Source organism: Panthera onca, chromosome B2 (assembly GCF_046562875.1).
Source record: "Panthera onca isolate mPanOnc1 chromosome B2, mPanOnc1 haplotype 2, whole genome shotgun sequence".
NCBI lineage: Eukaryota > Metazoa > Chordata > Mammalia > Carnivora > Felidae > Panthera > Panthera onca.
Genome location: NC_138343.1, coordinates 1,031,077 through 1,044,338, shown reverse-complemented (window position 1 = coordinate 1,044,338; position 13,262 = coordinate 1,031,077).

The following is a 13,262-nucleotide window of genomic DNA, read 5'->3' as shown; positions in this document are numbered from 1 at the left end:
TGAGTGTCAGACTTCGGCTCAGGTCACGATCTCATGGTTCGTGAGTTCGAGCCCCGCGTCGGGCTCTGGGCTGATGGCTCAGAGCCTGGAGCCTGCTTCTGATTCTGTGTCTCCCTCTCTCTCTGCCCCTCCCCCGTTCATGCTCTGTCTCTCTCTGTCTCAAAAACAAATAAACGTTAAAAAAAAATTTAAAAAAAATACGCTCTAGCTCCATCTACATCACTGCAAATGGCCAGATTTCATTCTTTTTGATGGTTGAGTAATATTCCATTGTATATAAGTACCAATTTCCTTAATAAATAACAGGAGTTTTCAAATCAGTTATGTGAATTCCAGCAGAAAACAGTAGGAGATGTGGGCAAAGATCAGGTGGAAGCTACTGTCAGAAAAGGAAATATAAATAGCCCTCAAGCATGTGAAACTGGATTCTACCTCTCTTACAATTCGATTTGTAAACTAAGATGATGAGACTCTGTTTTTCTTGGGTTCTCCCGGCATGTATTTTAGAGCAGGCAATGGGGAGAAACCAAGCTCGAGAGATGATGAGGAAACAGGATTTCTGGGAGAGATGCCAGAATGTGATTGGTGTAAACATTTGAGAAACAATTTCTTGACATCTATCAGATACCGAAACACACAAGTATTTTAATCTTGAATATTTGCACTTCTAGGAAATACTTTTATAGGTATACTTGCATAATGTATAAAACCATGGGCACTATGTTGCTTATAATGTGAAAAATGGTGAAGGATCTAAATGATCAACAGGAACATGTGAATATGCATAGGTAAACTCACAAAAATAAAGTTGATTAATATGTAGTGATGAGGAACGTAGGTAAGTATTATTATAAGCTAACCAAAATCAGCTTGCAGAATCCCATATGTGGTGGACTTCCTCTTGTAATGTATACGTACGCAGGACACGCTGTACCTATGCAGACAATGACAGTGGTTGTCTATGGGACATGAGACTAGGATTGGAGGGTGTGGGACTTTCATTTTAACTTCCTCATTCATCACTTAAAAAAACTGTGAATGTATACTACTCAAGTATGAAAAGTAAATAAAATTTCTTTTTTTTGAAAGTAGAAGTTGGATTTTATTAACAAAAAATAACAATTCGAAATTAAGCTCTCTCTTTTTAAGTTAATTTATACTGGGACAATGATGACTACTCTAAAATTAACTAAAAATAGTCCTACTTATTAGATAGTACAACTTCAATATGATCAAAGTGACATTTAGTGTTAATTTGGAGCAAAATGAATTTCAAATGAGTTTCAGAATTGAAGATATGTTCTATTGTTTCTGGCATATTAGTGTTTACCTTGTCAGTGTTCATTAGAAAGGAAGTTTATATCAACTCTGAAAATAATCATAGACTTCAGAAAGCATGTTATTATATTTCTGAGAATGTTCCAAAATGAATACAAGTAATGAGTCTCCCAATAATTACAATGGAAAAGGGGCATCACCATTGTAAGAGTCCTCACATATTGGTTGAGAATCCATTGTTAAGTGCAGACAAACTGTTTATGGAAAGCATTTAAAAATTACTTTCTTCTAATGTGCCATTGAAAGTAATAACGTACCAGAGATATCCACTGGTATAATAGAAATCAGCTTTAATCTATTTATTTAAAAAATTTTTTTTGGGGGGGGGGCGCCTGGGTGGCTCAGTCAGTTAAGCGGCCGGCTTCGGCTCAGGTCATGATCTCACGGTCCATGAGTTCGAGCCCCACGTCGGGCTCTGTGCTGACAGCTCAGAGCCTGGAGCTTGTTTCAGATTCTGTGTCTCCCTCTCTCTCTGACCCTCCCCCGTTCATGCTCTGTCTCTCTGTCTCAAAAGTAAATCAACGTTAAAAAAAATTAAAAAAAGTTTTTTTTGAAATCAGCTTTAATTTAAATTTAAATTTAACTTAATCTAAGGCACTAGTTTATCCTCTGAATGAAAATCCGGCAACGTCCATGAAGTCTTTGCTGTCTCTTAAGTAAAAGATTATATTGGTTCAAAAAATTCAGATACTCAGTTTTATTAATAATCAACTCTTGAAAATTCACTTAAAAATACTCTTTTTTAAGGACAGATTCCATGTTTTCACTCCTATGTGGATCCTGAGAAACTTAACAGAAGACCATGGGGGAGGGGAAGGAAAAAAAATGGTTAGAGAGGGAGGGAGCCAAATAATAAGAGACTCCTAAAAAGTGAGAACAAACTGAGGGTTTATCGGGGGTGGGAAGGAGAGGTGGGTGGTTGATGGGTATTGAGGAGGGCACCTGTTGGGATGAGCACTGGGTGTTGTATGGAAACCAATTTGACAATAAATTTCATAAAAAAAAAAGAAATCTCAAAAAAAATACTCTTTTTTACTCTCAAGTTTTTAGATGACGGAAATGGCAAAAGGACATATTTGGCATCTTCTCATTTTCCTTGCATAGGTTTCTTTTTGTTCTTCATCTTATCAACTGCAGGGGAAGGAATGATATCAGGAAAGGTCTTGTTTGACCAGCAACATCCAAGGTGGCACTGGCTCACCCACCTAGCACTGCGAGCTGTTTAAACTACTTCTTTTCATGAGTATCTTCAAGGTCTCTTGAAAAGATTTTCTCTTAAGTCAGCATCTTTTACCTGTAGGTCCTTCTTTGATGTAGACAAGTGGATCTTCTTTAGCTTGGTTATCTACTTTAGCTTGGATATTTATAGCTTGGTTCTTAGTAAACTAAAGTTTAATGTGATTTTTCTATTTGATTTGGCTACAAAATAACTTGAATTCTACAAGGTAAGTACTATTTTAAAATCTCATTCACCCCAAACATTAAACTTAATGTAACCAATTACTAACCTGGTTAATGGGGTCTGAGATTTTGTCTTTGACACTGCCCCCACCGATTCGCTGACATTTTTGCTCTCTAGCAACTCAGGTTTCTTATCTCATACTAAAACCACCACAGAACTCAACACAGCACCTAACTGATTTCTCACAAGATTTAAAAAAAATTAGCAGGTCATAACAGTGCCCTTTTTACAACACTTAACCAAAAATAACTGAAGTGTTTTTTAATGATCAAACACCAAAGCTTTTGGGGTGCTGGAACCAAATAAGAATTTGATGATAAAATTCAGGATGGTTTGTATTAGATTATTTGGCTGCATGTGCTTTATTTAAGATGCAATCTTGACACCACTCAAATGTTCACTCACACATACAAGATAGTGGTCTGTGGAAAAATCTGTCTAGTTTTTTCCTGCTCCAAAGTTCATGGTTTTAGTGTGTGTGTGTGTGTGTGTGTGTGTGTGTGTGTGTGTGTGTGTGTGTTTTCCTTTTGAAATTAAAGTATAAAAAATTAAAGTATAATTAACACAGTGTTCTATTAGTTTCAGGTTTACAATATAACAATTCAACAGTTCTATCCATTCCTTAGTGCTTTTCAAGATAAGTGTATTCTTAATTTCCTGTATCTATTTTATCCATCCCTCCACCCACCTTCTCTCTGCCAACTACCACTTTATTTTCTGTATTTAAAAATATTTTTTCTTCTTTTTTCTTTGTTCATTAGTTTTCTTTCTTAAATTATACCTATGAGTGAAATCACATGCTATTTGAATTATTTCACTCATCATTGAAGTTTCTAAGTTCATCAATGTTGCAAATGGCAAGATACCATTCTTTGTAATGGTGGAGGACCTGAACAGATATTTTTCCAAGAATACATACAGATGGCCAACGGACCCATGTAAAGATGTTCAAACAACACTGAACAAATTTTTTTCAGGGAAATACAAATCAAAACCACAATAAGATATCACTTTCAGCTGTCAGAATGGCTAAAATAAAAAAGCCAAGAAATAAGTGTTGGCGAGGATGTGGAGCAATAGGAACCCTCATGAACTGCTGGTAGGAATGCAAACTGGTGCAGCCACAGTGGAAAACATTATGGAGGTTCCTCAAAAGTTAAAAATAGAAATAGTACAACACAGCATCTGCACTACTGGGTACTCACCCAGAGAAAACAAAAACACTTTTATTTTACCAAGTCTAGATAGTTAACCTACAGTGTTACATTGGTTTCATATGTGCAATATAGTGATTCAACAATTCCATACATCACTCAGTGTTCAACACAAGTGCAAAAAGAGAGAAGAAAAACACTAATATATACCCCTATGTTTATTGTAGCCTTATTTATAATAGCCAAGATATGGAAACAGCCAAGTGTCCATCGATAGGTGAATGGATAAAGATGTTGTTTGTATGTATGTACACACACACACACACACACACACACGTTGGAATATTACTCAGCCATAACAAGTGCATGGTTTTAGATTTAAAAGACAGAGTAGATACAAAAAAAATATATGAATGTTTAAATGTTCAGGTAATTCCTTGTATGATTGATGCATATATGAATCTAAATCAATATAAATATCATTCTTCATGTAAGTGAAATTATATGGTATTTGTCTGACTTACTTCATTTAGCGTCCTTCCCTCTAGGTCCAACCATATTGTTTTGAATGGCAAGATTTCTATCTAAAAAGCAAAATGAGCAAACAAAACCAGAAAGGGACTTATAAACATAGAGAACAAACTGGTAGTTGCCAGAGGGGCAGGTAGGGGGATGGGTGAAATAGGAGAAGAGGAATAAGAGGTACAGTTTTCCAGTTATAAATACATAGTCACAGAAATTAAAAGCATACCAAAGGGAATATAGTCAATAATATTGTAATAACATTGTACGATGACAGATAGTGACTACATCTATTGTGGTAAGCATTTCATAATGTATATGATTGTTGAATCACTGGTTGTACACCTGAAACTAATATGGATGTCAACTATACTTAAAAAAACACATTCCAGAGTTTTGGTCACTTAAACTTTTCTTGCCTTTTCACTTTCTTATAAGTGAAAAATAAAGAGTTTTTTTTTTCATTAATCCTTTATTAACTATCTTAATTACCCATACGGCAGTTATGATCTAGGATAGTGAGGAATGATCAAGGCACTATCGTTTGATTTATTGATGGTAGTCCCACTGTGTTCTGAGAGATTTTAGGCTTGTTGCATTTGCTCATCCTTTTCCTACAATGGTGCGGACATCTCTGTAGACCTGGTTAAAGAGCAGTGTTTGTTGTTTAAAGTTAGAAATGTAGTTGGGGAGATATTCAAAGTATCCACTTCTTCCTAGGTAGGAAGGCAGACCCTTGGGATCTAATTATTGAGCTGGCTGAATACAGAGACTGATAGTGAGGATTTCATTTTCTCTTGGTCTCCATGGACTCTCATACTCAGAAGAGAGACCTGAGGAGGTGTTTTGTCCCCATGCTCAGTCAGCTATTGAAGTTTCCAATATTCCATTTTTGTTCACACAGCGAGGTAATCTCTGGGGTCATCTCTTTCAGGGAAGAAAAAAGCAATTAAGAACTGTTTACTGTTGAAGGCTAAGTGAGTAGGTCACCCTTCCCTGTGTCCTGCCCTTGTTGGCCCTGCCTTGAGCAGTGGGGCTGCTGGATCATCCCCTCAATGCTGCTGCCACCTCAGTTCTCAGATGTTGTCAGTAATAAGCATCATTCACTCCCCCAGAATGGCAGCGGGTACAGGATTTGGTAGGAACCTCTGTGAGAAATATGTCCTAAAAGGGGCAATATGTTTTTGTACATTCCAGAGATAATGATCATAATGATCTTTAATGCATAATTATTCTGTGTAACAGGGCTTGAAAAAACAAGCTGCAGAAAAATACGTATATTGCCATGTACTTCAAGTTCAAATATCTGTAGCATCCTATTTTATATAATGTAATGATACATTAATACGTATTAAATTGTAAGGAACTATAACATACATACATACATACGATAAAGATAAAATGAATTTAATAATAGTGATCATCTCTGAGAAGGGTTACTGTAATTGGGCAGGAGTAAACATGATGTTTCTGCTCTATTGATGGTATTGTGCTTTATTTTGTAATTTGAGCATTGTGGGTAGGTGTGTATTCAAGAAGAATGAAATGGTGGCAAGGCCAAATCTTAGATTCAGTACCAGTCTATTTTGATGTTGTCTCAATTTTAACCAAGTCTGGACATTTCAATCCTACGTCCACTTTTAATAGAGAACTTCTCACACCACAGGGAATGTCTCCTAAACCTGTGTGTTTGGGTTGAGGGAGAAGGAGTAAGTCTGTAAGACAACACAAGGCTCTGAGCCTAGCACATGCATTTTGCTTATGTATAAAAGTGGGTTGGAGAACCACCCCCAAATGAATTACATGTGACTTCTGTCCTGTTCAGGCCTGGTCCTATGGGTGACATTCATATTTAAATATGAAATGTCCCCCAGAGTGTCCAACTTTATGATTTTGGTAGATCACATATCACTCATTTCATGATAGGCAGATTGAGCTATCTAGTCACTTTGTGGCCTATAATCAACTTCTTTGAGCAGAGATTAACAGTAAGTTAGAAGCCCCTTTCACGTAGAGAATTGTTGTCAGCATGCGCTCCCATTTCCCTACTGGAGCTTGGCAGAAACTCCACACAGCGTTCTTGTTCCACAGATGCTAGTGGGCTTGTAACTTCTAGGACACAGTCAGCATGACCATATAATTTATTAGCTAAATTAGGATACTTCTGAACAGAAAAGGGAACATTATTGAAAATTGTGTAAACTGGGACAATATGGTCTCCCTAGTCATAGCTGTCACGTGATGGTTCTCCTTGCACCACAGCCTGGACCTATTGTAGAGCCTTCTCTTGCTCCAATTCCACCCACCCCCGCCATACAATACTGAAAACCTCATGGATTATCTAAAAATGTGTTAGAGCTTCATATTCACATTAGGAATATTTGTCTTCCAAATTTGTAAGTCGTCTATCAAATTTTCCTTTTTTTAAAAATGTATGATTAGTACAAGATAAGTCTGTACACGTACTGATTCGCTTGGAATAATAATCAAAACCATGTAACTTTATAATATAGTTGGAAATCAAGGAATATGATGACTATAGTTTGTTCTTTCTTAGGATTGCTTTAGCTCTTCAGGGTTTTTTGAGATTTCATACAAATTTTGGAATTGTTTTTTTCCATTTCTATGAAAAATGCCATTGGAATTTAGCGGGGAGATTGTATTAAATCTATAGATGGCTTTGGGTATTATGAACATTTTAACTTTATTATTTTTTTGATCCATGAGCAAGACATGTTTTTCCACTTATTTGTGTCTTTGTCAATTTCTTTCATCAATGTCTTAAGAGTTTTCAGTGTGAAAATGATTTACATTGGTTAAATTTATTTTCAATTATTTTATTCCTTTTGATGCTATTGTATATGGGATTATTTTTTGTTTTTTCCTGTAATTCGCTGTTGGTGCATCAAAATGCAACTGATATTTGTATGTTGATTTTGTATCCTGAAACTTCACTGAATTTGTTTGTTAGTTCCAAAAAAAGGAGCAGTAGAACGTTTAGGATTTTCTGTATACATAATAATGTCATTTGCAAACAGATAATTTTACTTCTTCCTGTCTGATTTGGATTCCTTTTATTTCTTTTTCTTGTTTTATTGCCTTGGCTAGGGCTTCCAATCATGTTATTTCACTCATATTTTCTGTTTCCTCATTATTCAGTCTTGGAGATTGTATGTTTCCAGGTTGTCCAATTTGTTGGTGTAAAATTGTTTGTAATAGTCCCTTATGATCCTTTATATTTTTGTGGCATCAGCTGAATGACTCCTTTTCATTTATAATTTTCTTTATTAGGATCCTCTCTCTCAGTTAATATAGCTAATGGTTTGTCAATTTTGTCTTTTCAGAGAACCAACTCATGGTTTTGTTAATCTTTTATGTTGTTTTCCTGTTCTCTATTTCACTTATTTCTGCTCTAATTTTTATTTTATTTCCTTCCTTCTGTTAACTCTCTGCTTATTTTTTTCTTCTTTTTTCTAGTTCCTTGAGGTATATGTTTAGGTTTTTTATTCAAGATTTTTTTTCTTGAGGTATACATTTATTCTTATAAACTTCTTAGAACTGCTCTTGCTACATAAGGTTTGGTATGTACATACCCACTTTTTTGTGTGTTAGGATATTTTTTAAAATTTCCCTTTGATATCTTCTTCAATCTAATGGATCCATTTGATCCAGCAGTGTGTTGTTTAATCTCCATGTAGTTGTGAGTTTTCCAGCTTTCCTACTGTTATTGATTTTTATTTTTATACCATTGTGATCAGTAAATATACTTGATATTATTCCCATCTTCTTGAATTTGTTGAAACCTGTTTTTGTCCTACTATATGATCTGTACTAGAAAATATTCCATCTCAACTTGAGAAGAATGTGTGTTTTGTTGTTGCTGAATGGAATGTTCTGTGTATATCTGTTATGTCCATTTAGTCTAATGTGTTAAAATCATTGTTTCCTTATTGATTTTCTGTCTGATGATCTAACCATTGTTGACCATGGGAAATTAAATTTCCCAATATTATCGTATTGCTCTTTAATTTCTTCTCTAAGTTCTGTTAGTATGTACTTTATATATTTAGGTGCTCTGATGTACACCTATTACAATTTGTATATCTTTCTCATTAATCGGTTGTTTATCATTATATAATGACCTTCTTTGTTTCTTTTGATAATTTTTAGCTTAAAGCTTATATTTTTGTGATATCAGTATATACTGCTTTCTTTGGTTATCTTTTGTGTGAAATATCTTTTTCCATCCTCTCACAAGTCTGTGTACCCTTAAAGTTGTAGTGAGTTTCTTCTGGGCTGCCTATTTCTGTATCTTGTTTTTTAAACCCATGCAGCTATTCTGTATCTTTTGACTGCAGAATTTAATTAATTTACATTCAAAATAATTATTGATTAATAATATGTTACTAATGCCATCTCATTAACTGTTTTCCAACTGTTTTGCAATTATCTTGGTCCTTTCTTCCTCTCTTGCAGCCTTCCTTTGTGAATTGATGATTTTCCATAGTGATATGCTTTGAATCCCTTCTCTTTATCTATTGGATCTATTGGAAACCTAGTATAGGTTTTGCTTTGTAGTTACTAGATAGCTTACATAAATCATAATATGTATGTACATAAATATTATATAAATATATATGCATGTATATATAATATAGAACATTCTAGTTTATGCTGGTAGCAACATCAATTGTAAAAAACCCTTTACCACTTTTCTTTTCTTTCCTTTTATGCTGAATGTCACAAATTATTGACTTTGTGTTTATTAACAAGTTAGAGTAGCTATATTTATTTTTAAAGCTCTTGTCTTTTAGTCTTTATACTATAGTTAAGTGGTTAATAACACCCCCCATATAACAGTATTGGAATATTCTGAATTTTAGTATATATTTACCTTTGTGAGTGTGCTGCAAATTTTCACATGTTTTCATGTTAACTAATTATCTATTTGTGTTCTCTCTCTTTTATTTTTGAGAAACCTGGCTAGAGGTTTATCAATTTTGTTTATTTTTTCAAAAAACCAACTCTTGGTTTCATTGATCTGCTCTACAGTTTTTTTAGATTCTATATTGTTTATTTCCACTCTGATCTTTATTATTTCTCTTCTTCTGCTGGGTTTGGGGGGTCTTTGCTGTTCTGTTTCTAGTTCCTTTAGGTGTGCTGTTAGATATTGTATTTGGGATCTTTCTTGTTTCTTAAGATAGGCCTGGATTGCAATGTATTTTCCTCTCAGGACTGCCTTCACTGCATCCCAAAGCGTTTGGATTGCTGTATTTTCGTTTTCATTTGTTTCCATATATTTTTAATTTCTTCTCTAATTGTCTGGTTGACCCATTCATTCTTTAGTAGGGTGTTCTTTAACCCCCATGCTTTTGGAGCTTTTCCAGACTTTTTCCTGTGGTTGATTTCAAGCTTCATCGCATTGTGGTCTGAAAGTATGCATGGTATGATCTCAATTCTTGTATACTTATGAAGGGCTGTTTTGTGACCCAGTATGTGATCTATCTTGGAGCATGTTCCATGTGCACTTGAGAAGAAAGTATATTCTGTTGCTTTGGGATGCAGAGTTCTAAATATATCTGTCAAGTCCATCTGATCCAATATATCATTCGGGGCCCTTGTTTCTTTATTGTCTAGATGATCTATCCATTGTTGTAAGTGGGGTATTAAAGTCCCCTGCAATTACCACATTCTTATCAATAAGGTTGCTTATGTTTGTGATTAATCGTTTTATGTAGTTGGGAGCTCTCATATTCAGCATATAGACATTTATAATTGTTAGCTCTTCCTGATGGATAAACCCTGTAATTATGATATAATCCCCTTCTTCATCTCTTGTTACAGCCTTTAATTTAAAGCCTAGTTTGTCTGATATAAGTATGGCTACTCCAGTTTTCTTTTGACTTCCAGTAGCATGATAGATAGTTCTCCATCCCCTCACTTTCAATCTGAAGGTGTCTTCAGGCCTAAAATGAATGTCTTGTAGACAGCAAATTGATGGGTCTTGTTTTTATCCATTCTGATACCCTATGTCTTTTGGTGGGGGCATTTAGTCCACTTACATTCAGTGTTATTATTGAAGGATATGGATTTAGAGTCATTGTGATATCTGTAGGTTTCATGCTTTTAGTGATGTCTCTGGTACTTTGTGGTCTTTGCAACATTTCACTCACAGAATCCCCCTTGGGATCTCTTGTAGGGCTGGTGTAGTGGTGATGAATTCCTTCAGTTTTTGTTTGTTTGGGAAAACTTTTATCTCTCCTTCTATTGTGACTGACAAACTTGCTGGATAAAGGATTCTCAGCTGCATATTTTTTTGTTCATCACATTGAAGATTTCCTGCCATTCCTTTCTGGCCTTCCACGTTTCAGTAGATAGGTCTGCTACTACCCTTATGTGTCTACCTTTGTATGTTAGGGCCCGTTTATCTCTATCTGCTTTTAGAATTCTCTCTCTATCCTTGTATTTTTCCAGCTTCACTATGATATGTCATGCAGAAGATTGATTCAAGTTATGTCTGAAGGGAGTTCTCTGTGCCTTTTGGATTTCAATGCCTGTTTCCTTCCCCAGATCAGGGAAGTTCTCAGCTATGATTTGTTCAAGTACACCTTCAACCCATTTCTCTCTCTCTTCCTCTTCCTCCTCCTCCTCCTCCTCCTCCTCCTCCTCCCCCCTTCTTCTTCTTCTTCTTCTTCTTCTTCTGGAATTCCTATGATACGTATATTGTTCCATTTGATTGAATCACTTAGTTCTCTAATTCTCCCCTCATACTCCTGGATTTTTTTTATCTCTCTTTTTCTCAGCTTCCTCTTTTTCCATAATTTTATCTTCTAATTCACCTATTCTCCCCTCTGCCTCTTGAGTCCATGCTGCGGTTGCCTCCGTTTTATTTTACACCTCATTTATAGCATTTTTTAATTCATCATGACTATTTTTTAGTCCCTTGATCTCCATATCAATAGATTCTCTGCTGTCCTCTATGCTTTTTTAAAAGCATAAAAAGCACAGCAATTTTATGACCATTACTCTAAATTCTTATTCAGTTACAATGCTTAATCGGTTTTGATCAATTAATTAGCTGTTGCTACTTCCTGGAATTTCTTTTGAGGAGAATTCTTCCGTTTTGTCATTTTGGCTAGTTTTCTGTCCTCATGCTTTCAAAAGCTTGTTGTGTGCTCTGTACCTGCAAGCACTGCTATATTAAAGGAGGGTCATACATACACTGTCCAGGGCCTGGCCCTTCAGAAAGTGTTTTTCCAGAGACTGTTACTTGCTCTCTGTCATTGTAACTTTCGTTATTTTATTACCGTACTCTAGTGATATTTTAGACCCTCCACCAGGTGTGCTTTGATTTGTTCCTTGGAGTAGCCCTGTAAAGGAAAACAGATAGACAAACAGGAGGAAAAATATGCAAACACTTGCAAATAAATAAACAAAAACAAAAAAAAAGCTAAAGACTAAAAAAAAGCCCCAAAACACCAACTACACGTAAGGAAGAGGGTGGAGGCAGTGCTAATGGAAGAGCAGATACAAAGAGAGAAATGACAGGAGTGGGGGAAAAAGAAAAAAAATAAACATTGACTAGGCAGAGAGACTAAAAGGCTTAATGCAGAGAGAGAAAGGAAAATAAAGAAGGAGGTGGGAAAAACGAAACAAAAATAAAGTTACCCAGACAGAGAAACTATATGGCTTGATTATTCCAGAGAGAGATAATGGAGTGTAAAGAAGGAGGTGTAGAACATGTGTCAAGACAATGGATTAAATATGTCTGTTTAGACAAACCAATAACCAGAGTAACCAGCCTAGGGGAGGGAAGAGATAAGAAGGAGAAATGGGAGGGGGGGGGTGGAGAATATATTTTTCTAGCCAGGATTGACCTAGAGTTAATCCAAGCAATGCTGCAGTGCTTGTTGGGATGAGCTGTCCGCAGGGTCTGTCCAGCTCCGGTAGATACACAGTTACCCAGTGCTAAGTGGCGTGGTTTGGTGTAGTCTGGATCCACCTCCACTATGGGCCCTGGGAGTGATCCCTGAGGCTCCGCCTTGGTGGTGGGGGGGGTGGTGGGGAATGGTGATCACCCAGTCTCTTCTCCATGGACCGGGACCCAGTGGATTCTGTTTGAGTCGGCCTCACTGTGCCATGGGTGCAGACGGGGTGGTCCTTCTTGCTCCGCCAACTCCCCTGACCCTGCGCTTGGCTAGGATTAAAGTCCCACTCCATGCTCTCTGGCACTGGGGAAGTGCCTGTCAGTGCCACCTGATATGTGGTCCTGGTTGTCTCTGTCTGTGCCGCTACACTTCAGGGAGGACAGCCTTCTCCTACTGCAGACTGAGCTGCCACCCTTGTGGATGCGGGCAGACACAGGCAGGCTTTGTCTTTTCCCACAGCACTCCAGGGAGATGGCCGCCTCCTTCTACTCTAGACTATGCCACTGCCGACCTCACCACGAGCCCTCAGGGTGGCAGATGCAGGCAGGTTTTGTCTTTTCCCACAGCACTCCAGGGAGACGGCTGCCTTTTCCTCCTGAAGACTGCGCCCTTGGCCCACCCACTGAGCCCAGGGGTGGTGATGCAGGCAGCCTTTGTACTACTGCACAGCCCTCTAGGGAGGGAACCACTTTCTCCAACTGTGGACTGAGTCCCTGACCTACCACTGCACATAGGCCTTGGCTCCCCTCCTTCCCAGGTGTATGAACAGGGAGCTGGCCCCAGTCCGAAGAGAGCCCTGCAGTTAGAGATTGGATCCCTCTCCGTCTCAGTCCCGAGGTCTTTCTCCTGTCCAGATAT